Here is a 20,659-nt window from a genome sequence, read left to right on the forward strand (position 1 = left end):
TCTGTTGCCTAGGATGGCTTTTGCTATTCTAGGTCTCTTCTGGTTCCAAATGAATTTTTGGATTCTTTTTTTCTAATTCTGTGAAATATCGTGTTGGAATTTCAATCAGCATTGCATTGAATCTGTATAGCAGTTTCGGTAGTATGGCCATTTTCACTATGTTGATTCTTCCTACCCAGAAGCAGGGCATATACTTCCATTTTCTTATATCCTCTTCACTCTATTTTTTCAGAGTGCTGTAGTTTTCAGTGTAGAGGTATTTTGCTTCTTTCTTTAGAATGATTCCTAAATACTTCATTTTTTGGGATGTTATTGTGAAAGGAATTGTTTCCCTAATTTCTCTCTCAGTGAGTCTGTTATTTGTGCACAAGAAGGGTATTGATTCATAAGTGTTGACCTTGTATCCAGCTACTCTGCTAAAAGTGTCATCTGACATGAACAGGCATTTCTCAGACAAAGAAGTAAAAGCATCAAGTCAATACATGGAAAAATTGTTCGACATCACTGGTCATTCAAGAGATGCAGTTGAAAACAACAGTGAGATTCCACCTCACCCCACAAAGAATGGGTGCTATCAAGAAATCACACAATAACAAATGTTGGCAGGGATGCGCCGAGAAAGGAACCCTTCTCCATTGTTGGTAGGAGTGCAGACTGGTGCAACCACTGTGGAAATCAGTATGGAGATACCTCAAATGAATTAGAGGTCACATTTGACCCAGCCATCCCTCTTCTGGGTATCTTTCCAAAAGAATTAAAAGAATCATATCAGTGTGATATATGTACACCTATGTTTATAGTGGCACAGTCTGCAATAGCTAAAACTGAGAAACAGCCCATTTGCCCATTAGTTGGAAACTGGATAAAGAAGATGTGGTTTTTCTATAAAATGGAATACTACTCAGCCATAAAGAATGAGAAATTAGAGTCCATAGGAAAATTGATACGTACTGAGGATATACTCTTAAGTGAAATAAATAAACCACACATGTATAGTTTGGTTGAAAAACTATAATTGCAAATAAGATCCTAATGGTATAGTTGACAATGTGAAATAGGAAGAAAAAGGCTAAAGGTGTAGGGGAAGTGGGAAGGGTAGGGGAAAGGTAATAAGGAAAAGAAAAAAATGAGAAAATGAAAAAATGGAAATAAAGTGTTTGTAAAGGGGGAGGGGAGGAGGGAGTGAAGGGAGGGCAGGGATAAGGGAATAATGAAAACCAAGACCTGTCATGTAAAGGTACAAGATCCCAATGATGAATGTAACTGCACTGTATACCTAAAATGTACCAATAAACTCAATGAGAAAAAAAAATAAAAGGAAATATGAAGAGGATTTTGTGATTTTACTGAATTGTGAGCATTAGAGAGTGAATAAAGACATGGTCATCACCAAATATTTTTGCCTGAGGAACCAGAATGACTAAGGCACCATTTATTATCATGAAAAAATAGGAGAATTAGATATGAAGTGGAAAAGTTTGGACATATCAAATAGGAGATATCAAGTAAACATCCTGGAAGTGTTGAATAGGCAGTTGAGTATATTTTTTGGAGTTCAGAAGATGGATATAGTCTATAGATATTGAGGTGCCTCTCTCTATATAGAAGACATTTAATGTCATGAAATTAGGTGGGATCAGTTAAGAGATGAATGTAGAAAGAGAAGAGAAAAAGACCAAGGGTTGAGTCTTGCGTTACTTCAGTATTTTTCACTTGGTAACTAAACTATCACCAGAAGATATTGAGAAGAAATAATCAGTGAGACAAAGAGAAGTATAAAAAGTCTGAAAGCTTATTAAAGGAAGTGTTTACAAAGGAGAAAGTGACCAACTTTGAAAATGATACTGACATGTTAATTAAGATGAGGATAAGTAATTACCTTTTGATTTTAGCAATATAGAGGTCATTGGTAATATTACAAGGAACATTTATAGAGCAAGATCAACAGTCAGAGAGTACAGTAATAGATATTGGAGGTTTCAGGAGAGAGTAGATGGTACAAAATAATCATCAAGAGAATGGATTATGTAAATGTGATAGCATTGGCAAGCAGTTCTAAAAGCCCACTTTGAGGTTAATGGTCATGAATTTGAAGGGACTAAAATTGAATGGAGACAAACCAGTTAATACAGAAATCAAATAGACTGAGAGTTGGATTGGGGCAATGTCGAAGTTCTTTTTTCTTGTAAATATGATGAATTGAAAAGGGGCAAAGGAGTTAATGGTATTTGGAAATGATTGCAATTATGTACTGGGAAATCTAAAGTTGGGTATGAAGGGAGATGAAAATATGAAGAAAGTGAATAATAGTACAAAATTATAGAGGTCAATGGACTGAAGATCCTAGAATGGTAAAGAAAATGTGGAAATAGAGGCAGTAAAAGAAATAAGCAAACAGGAAGATATTCTCTGAGAAGGAGATGCTGACATTGAGATTATGTACATAATAAAGTTACTTATTAAAAGAAGGTTAGAAAACCAATTTTGTGGCTCAGATTCCAGAAATAATGCTGAGGACCAATACTATTGTTCTGATAAGAAAAACTGTTGCTCCTATATTAGGTGCCAAGAAATTTATTTTACTGCACCAGCCATTGCTGCCAAGCACTGGTGCCACTATGCTATTAAGAACTTGACCTTGTGATTTCTGCCATTCCCCAGAGCCAAGATCCTTTGCTACTACACATTCAGACGAAAAATGGAAAGTATGGTATTGCATAAACATGTCTTCCATTCTGAATCAAATAGTTTCAACAGACGAGGCTATCCATGAAATGTCAGTAGGTAAAAATATGACAAATATCTAAGGCTTTGGAAATTAAAAGCATATTTGCAAAAAAAATCCCCTTTCTAATAGTGTGACTGGGGGCTGGGGATTTAGCTCAGTGGTTCTGCTGCCTGCTTCTCAAGCACAAGGTCCTGAGTTTGATCCCTGGTACCAAAAAAATAAAATAGTAGTGTGACTGGCAGTGTGCACATAACTAAAAGTAAAATTACCTACAGATTGAACACAGATATTCTTCCAGGATGCAACAACAACAACAACAACAACAAAACAAATGAAAAGTATAGAAAAGTAAGAAACATTTTTATAAGAATGCCAGCATCTATTTAATGAGTTGGTATGGAAAGGGAAGGGAAAGAAATGAACGGGAAAGGAAAGGAAGAAGAAATCAGACACAATTAACTAAATTTTCTTGAAGTCAGAGAATGACAAGCTTTCTGATTGAAAGAAACACCAAATCTCAAACAGGAGTAATGGGAAGACTGATCCATGCTTGGATACATCCTGGCAAAAATTTTAGTTTAAAGTCAAAGAGAATACCCTCTTTGAGGTACTTTTGAGCAGCGTGTAAACTACATTTCTTTATGGGTTAAATCTACTGGGTCATTAACTTACTTCTACACCAAAATAAACTCAAACAGATTTATCAAAAATATGAAATAATCAAAATATATGAAGTACGAGAAGGAAATATGCAGAGATTGGCATAAAACCTAAATGTCTTAATCCCATAATGGAAACAATTGAATATGTGTTTGATCCCCAGTGCAGGGGGGAAATAAAAGAAAAGAAAAATTGTTGAGTTTAGTACATAATAATTTAAAACATCTGCATAGCATGAAGTTTTATAAATTAAAAAAACCAAAAAAAAAAAAAAAGAAAAAGAAAATGCCAAGAGGAAACAGAAAATGTCGAAAGTATAACTGTCATCATAATTATACAAAAGATGACAAAAAATATGGAGAATGTCTAAATTTTAAAGTTTATTATACTAAAAGACACATTGACAGTAATCCTCCACAAAATATTCCCGCTCACTTTAAACATTCTTATCCCACCATCCTTGCCACTTTATGAAGTGGTTTTGGAAGTCTTCTTTTGTGAATGGCTTTATGGGGTGTGATAAAAAATATGGTGAATGCAGCTGCCACCAAGTGCCAACCAACAGAAAGACAGATTCATAAAAATATGCTTGTGTGTCTTTATCTATCTTATTCACTATATCTGCCACTACATGATTTCTGGGTCTTCTTCAAAGTCAAAATAACTGTGAAAGGTCAACCGTCTGAATTCATTAAGGACACTGAATTCAACAGCACAACTAAAGATGCAAAAGAGTACTTCCAGGACTTCTTCAGAAAGTGGTATGAATGATGGGATAAGGGAATTTGAAGCAAGGGGGACTATTTTTGAGGATTCATGGCAATGTGTCTTTTACTGTAATTTTTATTAAACACACATCGTATTTCATAATCACACTTATACATTAATGTTTATGTTTAAATCTATTAAATTCTTGTAGATGCGTAATGAAGAATAATTCGATAGAAAATGATGGACACCAAAATAAACATATGAATAGACAATGTTTATATTAAAAAGGATTGAATCATACACTTTTTAAAACTCAAGATGTCATTTTGTGCTTCTGAAATGGAATAAAGTAAAGAAAAGGACAGTATACTTAGCAAGTACAAGAGAAAATGAGCATTCTCTTAAACCTGTGGTGGCATTATAAAGTGGTGCAGCCTGTTTGGAGAGAGCAATTTGACAATATTAATCAAAGTAAAAGAACATGTATTTTTGTTCCAGAATTTTTACATTAGAAATTTATCTTATAAGTATATACCCAAAAATATATCTAACAGGTATTTATTGCAGCATTATTTGTAATACTAAAATTCTGTAAGTAATTTAAATGTTCATCAGCTAGAAACTGACATTTTGACAAAGTGAAGTCATGCGTGTCAGAGTCTATTTGCATGAGGATTAAAGAACACCACAAATGTATTCTCTTAAAAATACAGTAAAATAGGGCTGGGGATTTAGCTCAGCGGTTCGGTGGCCCGCCTTGCAAGCGCAAGGACCCGAGTTCAATCCCCGGTACCAAAACAAAGCAAAAAACAGTAAAACAAGTCTGGAGATTTAGCTCAGTGGGGTCTTCACCTGCCTCGCAAGCACAAGGTCCTTGGGTTGAGAATAATTTGTTCGAGAAGATGAGAAAATATTTCTAATAAATTTTAACTTGATAAACAAGCAGTGTCTTGCAATATGAATAGTACATAATGCTGACTATCACACAATCACAGCTGAACCATTGGCTCATCTCTTTCTGTCTTTCCTCTATCTCTCTCTCCCCCACCTCCTCATTCTGCAGGATTGTGGGTAATCATCTCCAACAGAAAGAGGCTATGGTGATCTCAGTCCTCAGAGGAGGATAAAAAGGCAGAGGAATCTTTCACTTCAAGTGAAATTAGAGTGATGTGTAAGATTTTGTACAAAAGCACCACCCAAATAAGGCTGTAGTAGTGTGAGTGATGAATCTGTTTAATGACAATGCAGTGTCACATTTCCGTGAAATCCTCAAAAGGAGGCAAAAGAAAAAAAAAAACAAAAAACCAAACAGAAAAAGACCCAAAAGCAAGTGTCATTGGGGGCATTCCTAATGTTGCATTAAAAAAGATTCTAATGAACCAATAGATAGGGTGATTCTGTTAGTGATAGTGAAAGTCATCCTATACAATAACCCTCCTCTCTCTTGTCTCCCTCACACCAGCCAAGAAGATTTTCAAGTTCAGGTTAGTTAATTTGTTTATTTTTATTATGTTGTATTATCTTCCATTATTGTATCATTTTTATAGGAACATGTAGAACATGTCATCTGCATTTTCATTATTTCTTATGGGGAAATTTGCTTTAATGTACAAGTGCTTTGGATTACAGACATGTTTTTGGAATGAATTGTACTCATAAACCAAGGTTTTACAGTAACTTTTTTAGAATATAATTCACATATAATAAAAGTGACCCATTTGATATGTACAGTTCAGTAGTTTGAGTATATTCACAGAGCTGTGCAATCATCGCCACCATCTAGTACCGGAATATTTTCATTCACTAAAAAACAAATCCTGTACCCAGGTAAACATTAGCCTCTGAAACACTAATCTGCTTTTTGTCTTAATAGATTTGCCTATTACGGACATTTCACATAAGTGGAATTATACAATACATGAGTTTTTGTGTCCGGCTTCTTTCAGTTATTGTGATGTTTTCAAGGTTTATCCATGTAATAGCTTGTATCAGTGCTGCATTCATTTTACGACTGAAACATATCCATTTGTATACATAGACCACATTTTGTTTATCAAATTAAATTGGTAGTTATTCCCATCTTTTCAGTATTCTGAAAAATCCCTGGTGTTTAATATCTGTCCACATTTTTATATAGATACCTTTTCAGTTTTTTGAATATATATCTAAGCATAGTATTGTTAGATTGTATGATAACTTAATGTCTAACATTTTAAGGAACTTCTAAACTGTTTCTAAAGTGGCTACATCATTTTACAGTCTTATACACTGTTTATACACCAGCAGTGTCTAAGTCTCCTACTTTCTCCACATGATAATGCTTGTTATTATTTGTTGTTTTGACATTAGTCATTCTAGTGGTTGTGAAGTTGCATCAAACAGTGTTTCTGCTTTGCATTTTATTAATGACTGATGATGTTCACCATGTTTTCATGCACACTTTTGTCATTTGTATGTCTTCCTTGGAGAAATTGCTCTTAATATCTTTTGCCCATGTTTCAATTCAGTTCATTTTTTTGTTGAGTTGAAAGGGTTCTTTGTTGTAGATACAATTTACTTTAAGATATATGATTTGCAAACATTTCTCCCATTCTGTGTGCTTTATTTTCTTGATCTTTTTGGCAGCAGAAATGTTTGGACTTTGAAGAGGTACAATTTATTTCCTTTTTCTTTTGTTACTTACGTTATTTTTGTTGTGTCTAAGTTTTGCATAATTCAAGGTCATAAAGTTCTACTCATATGCCTTCTTCCAAGAGTTTTGTACTGTTAGCTTGCAAATTTAGCTCCATGATCCACTCTGAATTATATTTGCTGCATATGGTTTGAAGTACTTTTGCATGTACTATTCGGTTGTTCCAGCATCATTTGTTTAAAAGGCTATTTGCTCAGAATAATTTCAAATTGTATAGAGAATCTTGTAAGAAATCAATTGACTATAAATTCAAAGTTTATTTCTACACTATTAATTCTATTCTGTTGCTCTATATGTGTATCCTGATGCCATAATCACACTATTTTGATTACTATAGCTTTTCAGCAAGTTTTGAAATGAGTAAGATACAACATTCCTATTTTGTTCTTCCTTTTCAAGATTGTTTTGGCTCATTTGTGCCCTGTGTATTCCCATAAGAAGTCTTTTATTTGCTTATCAATATTTTGCAGAAATCCAGCTGGGATTTTGATAGGAATGGTATTGAATCTATAACTAATGATGGGAAATATTATCTGCTTAAAATTCTATCTATGATCATGGATGATCTTTCCATTTATTTAAGTATTATTTAATTTTTTTCCAAAAGTGTTTCATAGTTTCTAGTTCATATGTCTTGCATTTCTTTTTAAATTTTATTTTTAAGCATTTTATTCTTTTAAATACTATTATAAAATGATCTTATGTATTAAAAAATTTAAAAATGCTATTATAAAAGGAATTGTTTTCTTAATTTCATTTTTAGGGTTTTTTTGCTGGTGTATAGCTATTCAATTTATTATTGTCTACTGATTTTGTATTTTGACATCTAGCTGAACTTTTCGGGAGGTGTGTTTATTTTAAATAGAGAATTTTCTCAGGAAGTTTGTTATGAATACATATCTCCCACAGGCTGTTGGGTGACAGTAGTGAAGGAAAATAAATTATTGGCATTGTTGAATGGTGATGCATTGTGCAGATGTAACTGCTCTACCACTTACTCCCTAAGATAGGTGCACATTTTTTTAATATATTCATAGAAATTGAGTGCTGATACATTCACATAGTCTAACTGGAGAGTAAAGAGATGATTAGTGCCTAAAACTAGGAATTCTAATGAAAAACTATAATGCAAAGCAAAATATGTCCCAATTATTTATTCTTTTACACCAGTAAAATCTGAATTCCTCCAGACTTGAGTAAAAACAAAACTTAACAAGAGTCCAATTTCACATTTGCTGAAAGTTATTTTAGGTTCTGCTCCCCTTCTTTATCTTCCTAGTTTCCTCTTTGTCTAAGTGGCATACAGTAGATGTTAATCTTACCACAGAGAAGTACTGTGGCATAGGGGCCAAGGATATGAGCTCTGCAGTCGTACTGCCTGCGTTCGAATCCCATTTATGCTATTTAGTCATGCTTTGACCTAATGTAACTTGCCCGTATCTCTTTTGACTTAGTCATCCCATCCTTAAATAAGGATGATAGGATGATTTTTAGTACTTCCCTTGGAGGGAAGGTGGGAGGGAAGGAGAGAGAGAAACTAAATGCGCCCAACAAATACAAGGATGTCATCATATTTCATGTCACCAGTTGGCACATATGGAGACAAACATAGCCATCTTCAGACTGGGAAGACTTTAAAGTAAGCAAACAAAACATCTCACTTTTAGCCTTTTGGCATCTGGCTTCTCTTGGTCTGTTGGAAGGGATGTTCCTAAAGTGATTCATTTTTAGTTAGGGACATCAAGAGGAGAGTGCTAGAGGGAGATAGGGAAAGACGCCAAAAAAAGTAGAGAAGAGAAATAGGAAATAAAAAGTAAATTAGAAAATGAAGCAACTAAGGAGGCAACAAAAGTAGGTGTTCGAGGAGAGGGAGTATAACAAGAATAAAGTTCATTAAGATCGGAGGGGTGGGGGAGACCTTGTAATACAGAAATAAGAGCTCAATTGAAGTGTAACAGAAAAAAATCCCACCTTGTTTGAAAGGGAAATACTCTGTACATTTAGCACTGGGTAGGATGTCAGTTCTGAAAAGAAACTGTTCTCAGGACCACATGCAGTCCTCAATGCTGTTGTTACCTGCAGTAGGCTAGTCTTCCTTGTACAGAAGTATGACATGGGCATAGTAGTTAAATCGGAGCTCCTGACACTCACAGGAACTTGCCCCATGTGTTTCCTTGACCCATTCCTAAGTTCCAAAACTTCTGATTAATGAGGAGAAAAACAAGTTATACAGCTGAATAAAGTGAAATCTATGTTGATTTGTAGGTGGAACAGGGAAGTGTCCTGCTAAGACAATACCAGAAGCTAAATCCCTCATAGCCAGGTGACTTAAACAGTGTTCTCCAATTCTATGATACATGCCTGGTGAATGAATGAGCACAAAGGGGTTCAGCAGGGTGTGTGACAGGTCACATAAAAACAAATATTTGAAGTATCCTATAAATGTTATAGAGCTAAGTCCTATAGAGATATCACATCTGTGTGAATTGAGAAGCTCACGTAGGGTATAAAGAGAGACCCAAGTCAGGATACGCTAGAAAAGACAGAGAATTCAGGATTTTATCAAAAACAAAACACATATAAAGGGAGTTGGTAATGAGGAGAAAAGTTTCACTTTTCAGCAGGAACAAATGTAAGTATTCCTTTCTCCTTGAAGAGCCTTAGATAATTATGGTACATTCAGACACACACACACACACACACACACACACACACACACACACCACTGGGTTGGGAAAATAGATTAGACTTTTCACTGAAATGAAACAGATATTTTGATAGAATATAATGTAAGATAACCAGAAGTCCAGAACTATAACCTCCAATTCTGCCTTCCTATCATTTCTATTATTGTGCTTTCAATTGAACGATTGCAAGAGTTTCTTAATTGTTACTCTATTTTCAACCTTAGCACATCTCTTGAGTATATTCTCCACAGGGCAGCCAGAAAGATCTTTTTAAAATTAAGGATCACGTTTTATTACTCTTCTGTACAAAAACCTATACTATGTTCTCAGCTCCTTCTGAATAAAATGCAAAGCTTTTAACACGATCTACAGGATGCCATGGTGTAAACCACTGCTACCTCATTTGCTACCAGTCCCTCCTCACTCTTTCCATGCTACAGATAGGCAAACTGACCTCTTTGCTCTTTCCAGGACACGCCAAACAATCCTGACCTTGAGAATATTCATTTACTGTTCTCCCCACAAGGGTTATGCCATCTCCATATAGCACAATGCCTTGCTCCTTCACTTTTCTTAAAAACTTAGATCAATTTCCCCTAATGAGAGAGGCCACTCATAGCCAATATATACAAAAGAACAATTCATTTTTCCTTTCATCATGCTTGAGAGGAAAGATAATGGGTGGAAATGTTTCATAGGCAGTTTAGAGTTCCGCTAGGAGGTTTGAAAGATTGGGACGTTTTCTTCACTCCAGGTAAGAAGACTAGGGTTTGTAACTGTCTGAAGGATTTCTTAAATGTACAGATTCTCTAGGACTCACCCCAGATCTCTTGAATAAAAATCTATGGACATGGGTGCACATATATAATTCCTTTTATTTATATTTATTTATTTATTTATTTCCAGGGATTGAACTCGGGACCTTGAGCTTGTGAGGCAGACAGTGACACCACTGAATTAAATCCCCAACCCAGTGCTTTTAACTATTATATTTATATTTATTTATTTCCAGGGATTGAACTCGGGACCTTGAGCTTGTGAGGCAGACAGTGACACCACTGAATTAAATCCCCAACCCAGTGCTTTTAACTTTTTTCTGGAAGATACCCAGAAGGGCACTAGCTGGGTCAAATGGGACCTCTAGTCCCAGTTGTTTGAGGAATCTCCACACTGCTTTCCATAATGGTTGCACCAGTCTGCACTCCCACCAACAGTGGAGAAGGGTTCCTTTCTCTCCACAGCCCCAGCCGCATTTGCTGTTGGCTCATTTCTTTATATTAGCCATTCTTTCTAGGGTGAGGTGGAACCTCAGCCTTGTTTTTATTTGCATCTCTTGAGTGACCAATGATGTTGAACATTTTTTGAAGTGTCTGTTTATTTCAGGTGCCTAGTTATTTATTGGGTCTTTAAATGGGGGGGGGTCTGATTTACTTCCAATTCTTTGTATGTTCTAGATATTAGTCCTTTGTCTGAAGGACTACTGGCTAAAATCTTTTCCCACAGTGTGGGTTGTCTCTTTACACTGTTGGTGATTTCTTTTGCAGTGCAGAAGTTTTTTAATAGGATGAGGTCCCCATTGCTGATTCTTCGTATTATTTCCTGTGCAGTCTGGATAAGAAACTGAAAGGGTAAACAAGGACCAAAATGGATAATGGATAATGTGAAATAGAGAGAAATTGTTCAAAAGGAAAGGGGAACTGAGAGGGGGTAGGGAGTAAAGAAGGAAGGGAAAAGAAAAAAATGAGGAAAGATGGACAGAATGGAAGCAAAGCTTTGTAAATAAGGAGGGGAGGGAGGCTGAAGGGAGGAGAGGGGATTGGAAGAAAAAGAGGAATATGCCATGTACAGGTACAAATTCAGCCCTGGCTCAGATCCACTCTAATAATCTCCAAATTGCCAAACCCAGTAGATGGTTCATATATCTCACTTGGCCACTCCGTTGGAATTGACAGTTGATCCTTCTTAACTTCAAATAGTCTACGTCCTTATCTTCCTAGTACCACACTTTTATTTCCTCACCACTTTTCTGGCCATCCCTTCTGCGTCTGGTTTATGGACTTCATTTTTGCCAACCCCTTCAATACAGATGTTCTCCATGTTTTTTATCTCTACCCTTCTCTCTAGCATTCTATCCGTTCTCTCTTGGTAGGTTTACTCATCCACATAACTTAAACCTGTACGTTATTGATATCCACATTTCTATTCCTGATCTAGGTAATTTTCTACGTTCAAAACACTTCTGGAATATTGTCTGTATTACTACTTAGATATTACATAAGCACCCAAAACCCAGCCTATCTGAAGCTTATATTTAAATATTTCCTCAGTAGTAAATACCACTACTAACACCCCCACACAAGCCACTGTGTGACTATTCTACCTTCTGCCTATCACTCATTTTTCTACATCCACGCTGTCCCTGATATAATTCAGGCCATAGTCATATCTCATCTGATGTATTGATATATTGTATTGTATTTTGTATTTATATGTCTTTTTATTCTAATATGTTGTAAGTAATCAGAATTCTTTTTTTTTTTTCACTCACCTCATATGTACCGATGGTTTATGATACGGCATACTGTGTTATATTTATCTTGCATCTCTTACATCAAGCATAGTGTCTAACATTAATTTTGTGCTTGCTATATGTTTGTTTTGTTGAATTACATTGAAACTTACTATGTCACAGGTGAAGGAATTAGGGTCTAGAGATGAAAATTGACCTGCTACAAAGTAGGTTAAGGTAATAGAATTTACATTTGGACTATCTTTCTACAAGACTGGAATTTTTCTACCTCTCACCCTTCATGTTTCTGTGATATTGCTACTATGCTGCCAGATTCAGTGGAAAAGAAAATATTTATCAACATCCCTATAAGCTTTTTTTTTGGTTAAAAATCTCTATTTCCTTGGCATTGTTTACTCTTTTGGCATCATCACTGCTGAATCAGGATGACCAGAGGTTAACTTTTAATCTGGTACTTATTAAGAGCTCCTCTTGACTTCAAGAGAATGTGGACAGAGCTTGCCCCATATAGGAACATTTACACTCTCAAACAGATTTGAGTTGTATTCTGAGAGGAGAAAAGACTGTCAGAATTTGTGAGGATAGATATGCTTTATGCAGACATAACAAGAAAAAATGGGTTAAAAGGGGGAACCTGATAAGCTTTTTGGGCGAAGTCTTTGATAACTAGTAAGATTGGACTATCATATAAAATTCTAAATAAGCTTAGTGCATTTTAGCAATATGAATATGCATGCAATGTGGTGCCTTCTAGAGAAAATTTCGGCTCCTTGCTTGTACGGGCTAGAGGTACAGGCCTGGAGACCCTATTAGAATGGATTATAAAAATGCTAGGTTCACATCTTTGTGCCTTTGTTCATGCTGTTATCTCTGCTAGCAGTGGTATTTATTACTTCTTTTATTTATCAGCTATTCTTTGAGCATCTATACTTGGCCAGAAATTACAGTAGGTTATAGTTCATGCTGTTATGTTGTCTCATAGTCTTTGCACATGTAATCCATCTTTCTGTAACATCTTTCTTACCTTTAAATTCATATTTAAATGTTACCTTTTCTAGGAGGCATCACATAATCCCTTCAATATTGTATTAGATATATGTCTCTCTGTTCTAAAATATTTGCCATTCTTTAGTACATTTGTTTTTATCTCTGTCACTAAATTATGAGCCATTGAAAGCAGGCATTCATTTATTAACTATATATTAAGAACACACAATTATATAATAGCATTTCTATGTTAATAATATATAATTAAATTAGTTACTATTGTATCTTAGTTTACTCTTATATCCCCAGAACCTGGTGCAAAGTAGGTCCTCAATAAGTGTTTGCTAATTTTTTCCCCTATACTGGGAATCGAACTCCGGACCTTGCTTTTGTCAGGCAGGCACTGCACCACGGAGCTACATCTCTGGCTCAGCTGATTATTGAATAAATCATGGATCTCATTATTTAGTAAAGGAAAGAATATAGAATACACGTTATGTTGCAGTATCATGAAGAAAAAAAAAAGTAGAAATAAGTCTACCAGTTGGCAGTTGGATACATTTACTCACTCTTTTATTCCTCTATTCAACATTTACAGAAGACATCTCTTACAAGTACACTCTTCCTTCGGGAAGTTCTCAGTCTACTGGGAGACTTAAATAAGAAAGTACAGTAGACCACTTAAATACAGTGCATTAAGTGCTCTGATAAGAGTAAGTAAATTTTCCATGACTCAGTTGAGGGAATACTTCCTCCAGGAAGTCTTCACTGACTTTTTCAGATGGTATTTAATTTATCACATCTTTTTTTCTCTTGTCTGTATCCCTAAACTTTCTGTGTCTTCTCCAAATATAGTACTGCATCATGTATATATTATAATAACTGGATTAATGTGTCTGCATACTTCAAAGGCCAATGAACTTCCCAAAGGTAGAGCCATTTTGATTTTTCTCTGCACAGTGCCTGCAGTAGTGAAGTCTCTCAGAATATAATAATAGTAATGACTACCATTTATTGAGTGCTTACATTGCTTATTGCTTACATTATTTCAAATTACCTTTTTCACAAAGAAATTTAGTGCCCTCATTTTATAAGTCAAGAAAATGAGGCTCAAAAAGCTGATGTAACTAAAGCAAATGTCATACAGGTACTAATTAATAGAACTGGTTGTAAACTAGGTCTAACTCTTAAGGACATGTCCAGGATTGGCTTAGTTTTGGAGATGTTTGCTACAGTTATTATTTCTCTAAGCCTCAGAGTTCATTAGGGTCAAACATAGGTAGATACTTTAGTTGTCAGAGTCTTATCCAGGCTTCAGGTGCTTAAATCCTTTTTTCAGCAGAGATAGTTCCAGGTAAAATTGTAACAGGGGCAAAGTTTCTGTCTTTCCTTCACTCTAAACATTTGGTTCCAAATGTCAATCCTTAGAGATTTTCCTGGAATTTGGCTCTAACAAACACCTTAAACCTTCCCATTCATCTCTTTTTTCCCCCCACTAATTCTTTTCTTTAATTTTGAAATTTACTTTGCTTCCCTTCATCCATGAAATCTTCTAATTCTGCCAAGCTCTTTGGTTTCCTCTTAACCTATTGATGTTTGACTTTCTACTCCACCAACAAACTTGTTCTCGTTAAGTCACCAATAGTCCCATGTAGCTTAATTTGTTGGCTATTTTAGACCTTTTGTCCTAATTTAGTATTAAGCCATTTTGATTATTTTTATTGAAATTCTCTCTGCTCTTGTGTGCTATACTGATCCCTTTCCAACATCTAATTACCCCTTCTCAGTTTTTTTTTTCTGGTTTTTTGAGACAGGGTCTCACTGTGTAGTTGAGACTGACCTAGATCTCACTATGTAGCCCAGGCTGGTCTCGAACTCACAGAGATCCTTCTGCCTCAGGCTCCCGAGTGCTGGGATTACAGGCGTGCGCCTCCACGCCCTGCCTTCCTTCTCAGTTTTTTAAAGCTGATTTTTCTTTATCCTTTTGTCATCTAGTTTTCCTACCACAGTCTTTTTTTCTTTCTTTTTCCTCTACTTCATAGGTTTCATCCATTTTCAAAACTCCAATGACCTTTTCCTTGTTAACATACTATAAAGTCTCTTTCCTGTCCTACACTCAAATTGTAGCCACATATCTTTAATTTTATATCATTCTCACTTGAAAATGCCCTATAATTGTCTAAAATTCAATACTTCCTTAGATGAACTTAAAAATATTATCATCTTCCCTGTTGTATGGTACAACTGAAAAAATACTAGGCCAAATATTTGAAAACTTAGGTTCTATTCCTGGCTGTGCCACTAACTGTATTTCCTGGTTTATTTCAACAACAGTTTATTATATAAAATCACAGTAAAAAAAGTACCCTGTTGGCACATATATGAGTTGTCAAGGACCTAATTCTAGTTAGAAAGATAAAATGACACATAAATTACTACAGTGCAAGTTAGAAAGAGATAAATACAGTAAAAGCAGTATAACCATATGATAATTCAGCATAATGAATGATGAGACAATGAAAAAGATTATAGAGAAAAATCACACTTTCGCAGTCTTTAAGGCTGAATAATATTCGTGGCTCAGTGTAAAAAACAAATCAAGATAATCAGCTAGCTTGGTGTTTAGAATATAATTTTATAATGGAGGCTTGACAATGTGACCTCCCAAATTCTTTCCAACCTTAATATATGTATTCCTGTAAACTGACCTTCACCATCATCATTGCCACATATGACGTGATCGCCATATGTAGCAGAAAACATCTTGTCCTTACTTTCCATTCTCACTGTGAGTTCCTTACCTCAGTCCTCATCATACCCTATTTAGACGGATCCAAAATACTCTAAACTGGCTAACCTGACTTGAGTATCTCCCCCTCCAATATGTTATGCCTAGTGCTTCTTTTTTAAATGTGCTTTATTTTAACATCTTATCTCTTTATTCAAAAGTTTATTCCCAATTTCGATTCCGTCAAAATAACTCTGCCTGCCCCTGAAGATTTTCTCCAACACTCCACATTCCGTTTCTTTCTTCAGTGTACCTCTTCCTAAGACAGTTTGAATGTTTCACTCTTCTCAGACTCCACGTACATTCCTACCAATCTAACTTTCCACATGTACCCTTCGCGTGAATCACACAGGCTTATTCACTTTCTGCTTAGGTCCTAATTCCTCTATGAACCCTTCCCTGACTATCTGATTTACTTCTGTATTTGTAAGTCATACAATGCTTCCACTCTTATCTTCTTTCTTTAGTATACTATTAGAATACTCTCCCTTGTTTCAGAAGTTTATGACTTGACTGTCATCTCAGAAATGACCTGAGCAACCAGTTGCTATAAAGTATAGAAACATGTGTTTAATTCATTGTAAAACCATAACTTAGATATTTCTGAAACAGATAAGGAAGTAATATATTTGAAGGATAGAGAGATTTTTCTGGTGTCCTTAAAGGTTACTTTTTTTTTTCTTTTGGAATTCACTGGCTTGCAAAAACTTAGGAGTTGATCTGACAGAGACAGTATCTATAAATTCAACTGGAATTATATTAATGTCAGCAAAGTGTCTTATAAAAAGAAAGAAGGGACTGGATTTGGAGATAGGAGACCTGTATTTGCTTCTAGTCCCCACACTGTCATTAACTAGTGGTATGAATTTGGACAGCTTAATGACTCTCTCAAAATGTGTTTTCTGAAAAGCACACCATCAACTATGGAGCTAAGAAAACATATTTCCAAAATGCACTGTTACAATAATGAGTTTGAAAAAGATGTCAGGTAACACAGTGAATTTTGTAATGTTTCAACATCAAATTTCTATATATAATTATAATATTGCAATAATCTATCAAAAACCATGAAACTACAAATAGTTTTTAGGAAACACAATCACTTAAAGTATAGTACAAATAGATATATCTATGTAGATTTCCAAGAGTCAGCTATTCATTCAATAAACATTAACTGAGTGAACAATATGTCAGGTCCAAGAGATTCAGCAGAGAAGACTATGATAAACATTGTATCTGTCCTAGAAGAAATCACTGTCTAGAAAGGCAATAGATAATTGTAATAAAGAATGATAAGTGCTGGGATAATGTGAAGTATAAGGAGGCAACTGGAACACAAAGATCAGAACAGATCTCTAAATTGATCTTTTAGAGACAAGCCACTAATTATGCAAGGTTTTTCCTATAGTGGGTGACTTTTAGGGATATGTCTAAAGGATATAGTTTAGGAAGGCATTTCAGGAAGCATGAACAAGACATTCAAAATAAAGGTGTATACAATAATATGGACTATTCGAGGACACCATCTTAGTCTGTTTGGATTGCTATAACAAAATATGTTAGACTAGGTAACCTATAAAGAACAGAATTTATTTCTCATAGTTCTGGAGACTGAGATGTCCAAGTTCAAGACACTGTTGATGTCTGGTAAGGCTCTGCTTCCTGACTTATAGATGGTGCCTTCCTTTTGAGTCCTTACATGATGAAATGTAAAGCAGTTCTCTAGGTTCTCTGGTATAAGGGCACTAACTTCATTCATGAGGGCTTAACCTTGTGGTCTTATCAACTGTTAAAGGCCTCACCTCCTAATGCTATCACATTTGTGATTAGTTTCCAGCATAGACGTTTTGGGGAGAAAGAAACATTACAACCACAGCAGTCACTAAATATTCTAGAAGAGTTACAGGAAAACTCATTGAAGGGATTTGCAGACGGTTGAGTACTATGGTGTAGTGGTTAAGTGTGCAAGCTTGGTGGGATGTATCATGTATAGATGCAAATTCCCTATGATAAGTGCTATCACAATGTGTGTCTAAAATGTACCAATAAATGTTTTGCTATAAGAGTGCAAGCTCTAGAATGAATTGGCCTAAATTAAATAACCAATTTCCAACTTACTAGCTGTAAAATCTTGGGCAAGTTACTTAATTTCGCTGGACCTTTGCTTCTCATTTGTAAAGTCACTACAATTTATAAATATACCTCATATAGATGTTTTGAAAATTAAATAGAAAAACATAAAATGCATACAATGCCATCTGACAGAAAAAAATACGTCTCCCTACTCAGTTGGATGTCAACTTCTGTAGTGTGTGAAATTTAGTTGTTGAATTACCAACACGTAGTCAGTGTAGGCACTTAGCCCATAGTAGGAATTCCTGAATGAATGAATATCAACATATTTATTTTTTGTTGTGGGCATCATCCTAAGAGGTGAAAAGTAGAATTAGCAGAGTTGTTTTCATTTTTATAATGAAAGCCAGCCCTACAAAGTAAAGGAAAAGAATTGGACAACCTACTTATTAAAATTTAAGATTGTACTTTCAAAATAAATGAAAGAACTTCAAATTGAAATAATCTCTTGTCTCTCTTGTGGGCTACGTTAGGGCAAGGATAATTTCTTAACATTCATTTACTACTCATTGAGTGCTTGCCATATGCCAGATAACATGATAAAATTGTTAAATGCAAGAATTTATTCAATCTACAGGAGAACAGCACAATCCTGTGATGTAGGTACTATTTTTACTTTCATTTTAAAGATGAAGACCCAATCTCAGAAAGGTGAATTTAAATGCCAAAGTCAGTTCCCAAGTTGTGGAGCAAAACTGTGAACCCTGATCTAGTTAGTAATGCAGTGCTTGATACATAGTTGATATGCAATAAATATGTGTTGAAAAACTATATGAAGAAGCAGAGCATGGTAGGCGGAGGCAGGAGGACATCAAGTTCAAGCCCAGCATGGTCAACTTAGTGAGATTTTCCCTCAAAATAACACATAAGAATAAAAAAAAAAAAATGGGCTAGGGATGTAGCTCAGTGTAAAGGCTCTGGGTTCAATCCCCAGTACAAAAAAAAAAAATCAATAATCTGTCCTATTTTGCAGATGATCCTCAGATTTTCAAGATCTCAAAAAATTCAAGTATAAGAAAGACACTTGAGTTACAAAAAAGAAGAATTTACATAGCAAAAATAGTGAAAATTTTGATTGGTAAAGTAGATACAAATTATCTTATAAATTATGGGGATCTAGGGAAGTGGGACTGGGGTGGGTGAGGGAAGAGGGAGTAAATATGATCAAGATTTAAATATGTATATGTACCAATTCCCTTATACTAATAAAAAAGAAATATATGTATGTATTATACATATACATTCGTATCAATGGGATTTTGGGGTGTCTTTAACACAGTGCACAAAATCATACATTTTTAAAACCTCATACTTTCTTTTGTCTTCCTAACACACCCAAGAGGGTATAAATATAAAATGTCAAAGCTAGAAGGGACCTAAGCACTTACCTAATCAGATCCCCTCTCACTGATGTAGAAATCAAGGTTCTAGAGAGGGAGTAAATTGCAAAGTTCACACAAAGAGAGGAAGACTAATAATCTTAGTATCTGGACTCACAAATTTGTTATATTCTTAAAGTATCACTATTACCATCACAATTTTATAGATGGGGTAACCAAAGCATCCTAAGAATGTTGATGGCCAAGCTCCTGCCCTGTGTCCATTGAAACAGGACTTGAAATCAGATCTCATTTATTTGAAATGTGAAGCTTGCTTTTATTCAAGTTGGTTCGATCTGGATGCCCAGAAGGAATACCCCCTTCCTATTGAATTAAATAGTGGGCTGAAGGTAATTTAGAGAAAGCTTTGTCCTTCCTTATAAAACTAAATTAAGGTTGCTTTATTTTCAGAATGCTGGCAGTCCCAGGGAGGCTCCATGAAGGCAGGAATCCACACACTTAGCACAAAGGAAGGCACTCAAAAAATATGTGTTGTAGAGTGTATGACGTACTTAAGGAAGACAGGGAATGTAAGTTGGGTAATGGTTTTCTAGTGCATCATGGATGGACAATCATTAGTGCAGAAAACGTGGAAATGAATAAGAAAAAGGTGTGAGGAACCCTTAAACAAATGAAACGTCCCTCTATCTGATTGAAGCTGCAATCACTCAGCAAGGGCTGAGGGGCTTGGTAAGAATGTGATTGGCAGTGATATTTAAATAAGGCCTCCTTGAAATTGTTACTCTCCACCCCACCCCCACTCCCCTTTACATTTTGTTTCAGTCATTACCCAGGGACCGGATACAGAGATTCCTATGGGGAGTTCTAATGGGTCGATTCAATTTCAACTGGATGACGCCACTTAGGCAAGCATTAAGAGCTACAGCTCCGGGAAAGCAAACGACACAGAGAGGGGGAGAGAAAGAAATTATAACAAGGAGCAATACATTCCTTCCCATCCTCCCCAATAACCCATTCACAAGACCTCCAGCAATCGTCTACATTCACAAAACAGCCAGCTCGCGAAACTGAACGCAGTGCTACCTCATCCGCCTCCCCTCGCAGATTATATACTGACATACCCTGAGCTATCGAAATAATCACACACTAGCAGTATTGCTCCGTGGAGATACCCAGCGTCTACAACTGCAGTTTCTGCTTCTTCTGTTCTTCTGACAGATTGGAAGAGACGGAGGCAGAGGTGGAGGCGGGGGCAAAAGAGAATTCGGAGGAGGAGGTGAGGAGGAGGAAAGGGGAGGAGGGAAGGGGGAGGGGAAGAAGAGGGGAAGGAAAATGTTGGAGGAGGAGGGGGAAAGAAACAGGAGGAGGAGGAGGAGAAGGGGGAGGAGAACCAGGAGGAGGGG

The 20,659-nt window shown here is 35.8% G+C and overlaps 1 protein-coding gene across 2 annotated transcripts in view; it reads left to right on the forward strand.

The window, feature by feature from the left end:
- Positions 1 to 20,659, forward strand: part of Spry3 (sprouty RTK signaling antagonist 3) — an 88,082-nt gene that overhangs the window by 58,564 nt on the left and 8,859 nt on the right. The window contains exons 1-2 of one of the 2 annotated variants that reach the window (XM_033760244.1): positions 5,562 to 5,583; positions 20,475 to 20,532. The gene's annotated coding sequence lies outside the window, so the exon portion shown is untranslated. Of the gene's footprint in view, positions 1 to 5,561; positions 5,584 to 20,474; positions 20,533 to 20,659 lie in introns of those variants that run through there. The other variant, XM_033760243.1, reaches the window with a different exon arrangement.

Source organism: Fukomys damarensis, unplaced genomic scaffold (genome assembly GCF_012274545.1).
Source record: "Fukomys damarensis isolate Sample0158 unplaced genomic scaffold, DMR_v1.0_HiC HiC_scaffold_39, whole genome shotgun sequence".
Lineage (NCBI taxonomy): Eukaryota > Metazoa > Chordata > Mammalia > Rodentia > Bathyergidae > Fukomys > Fukomys damarensis.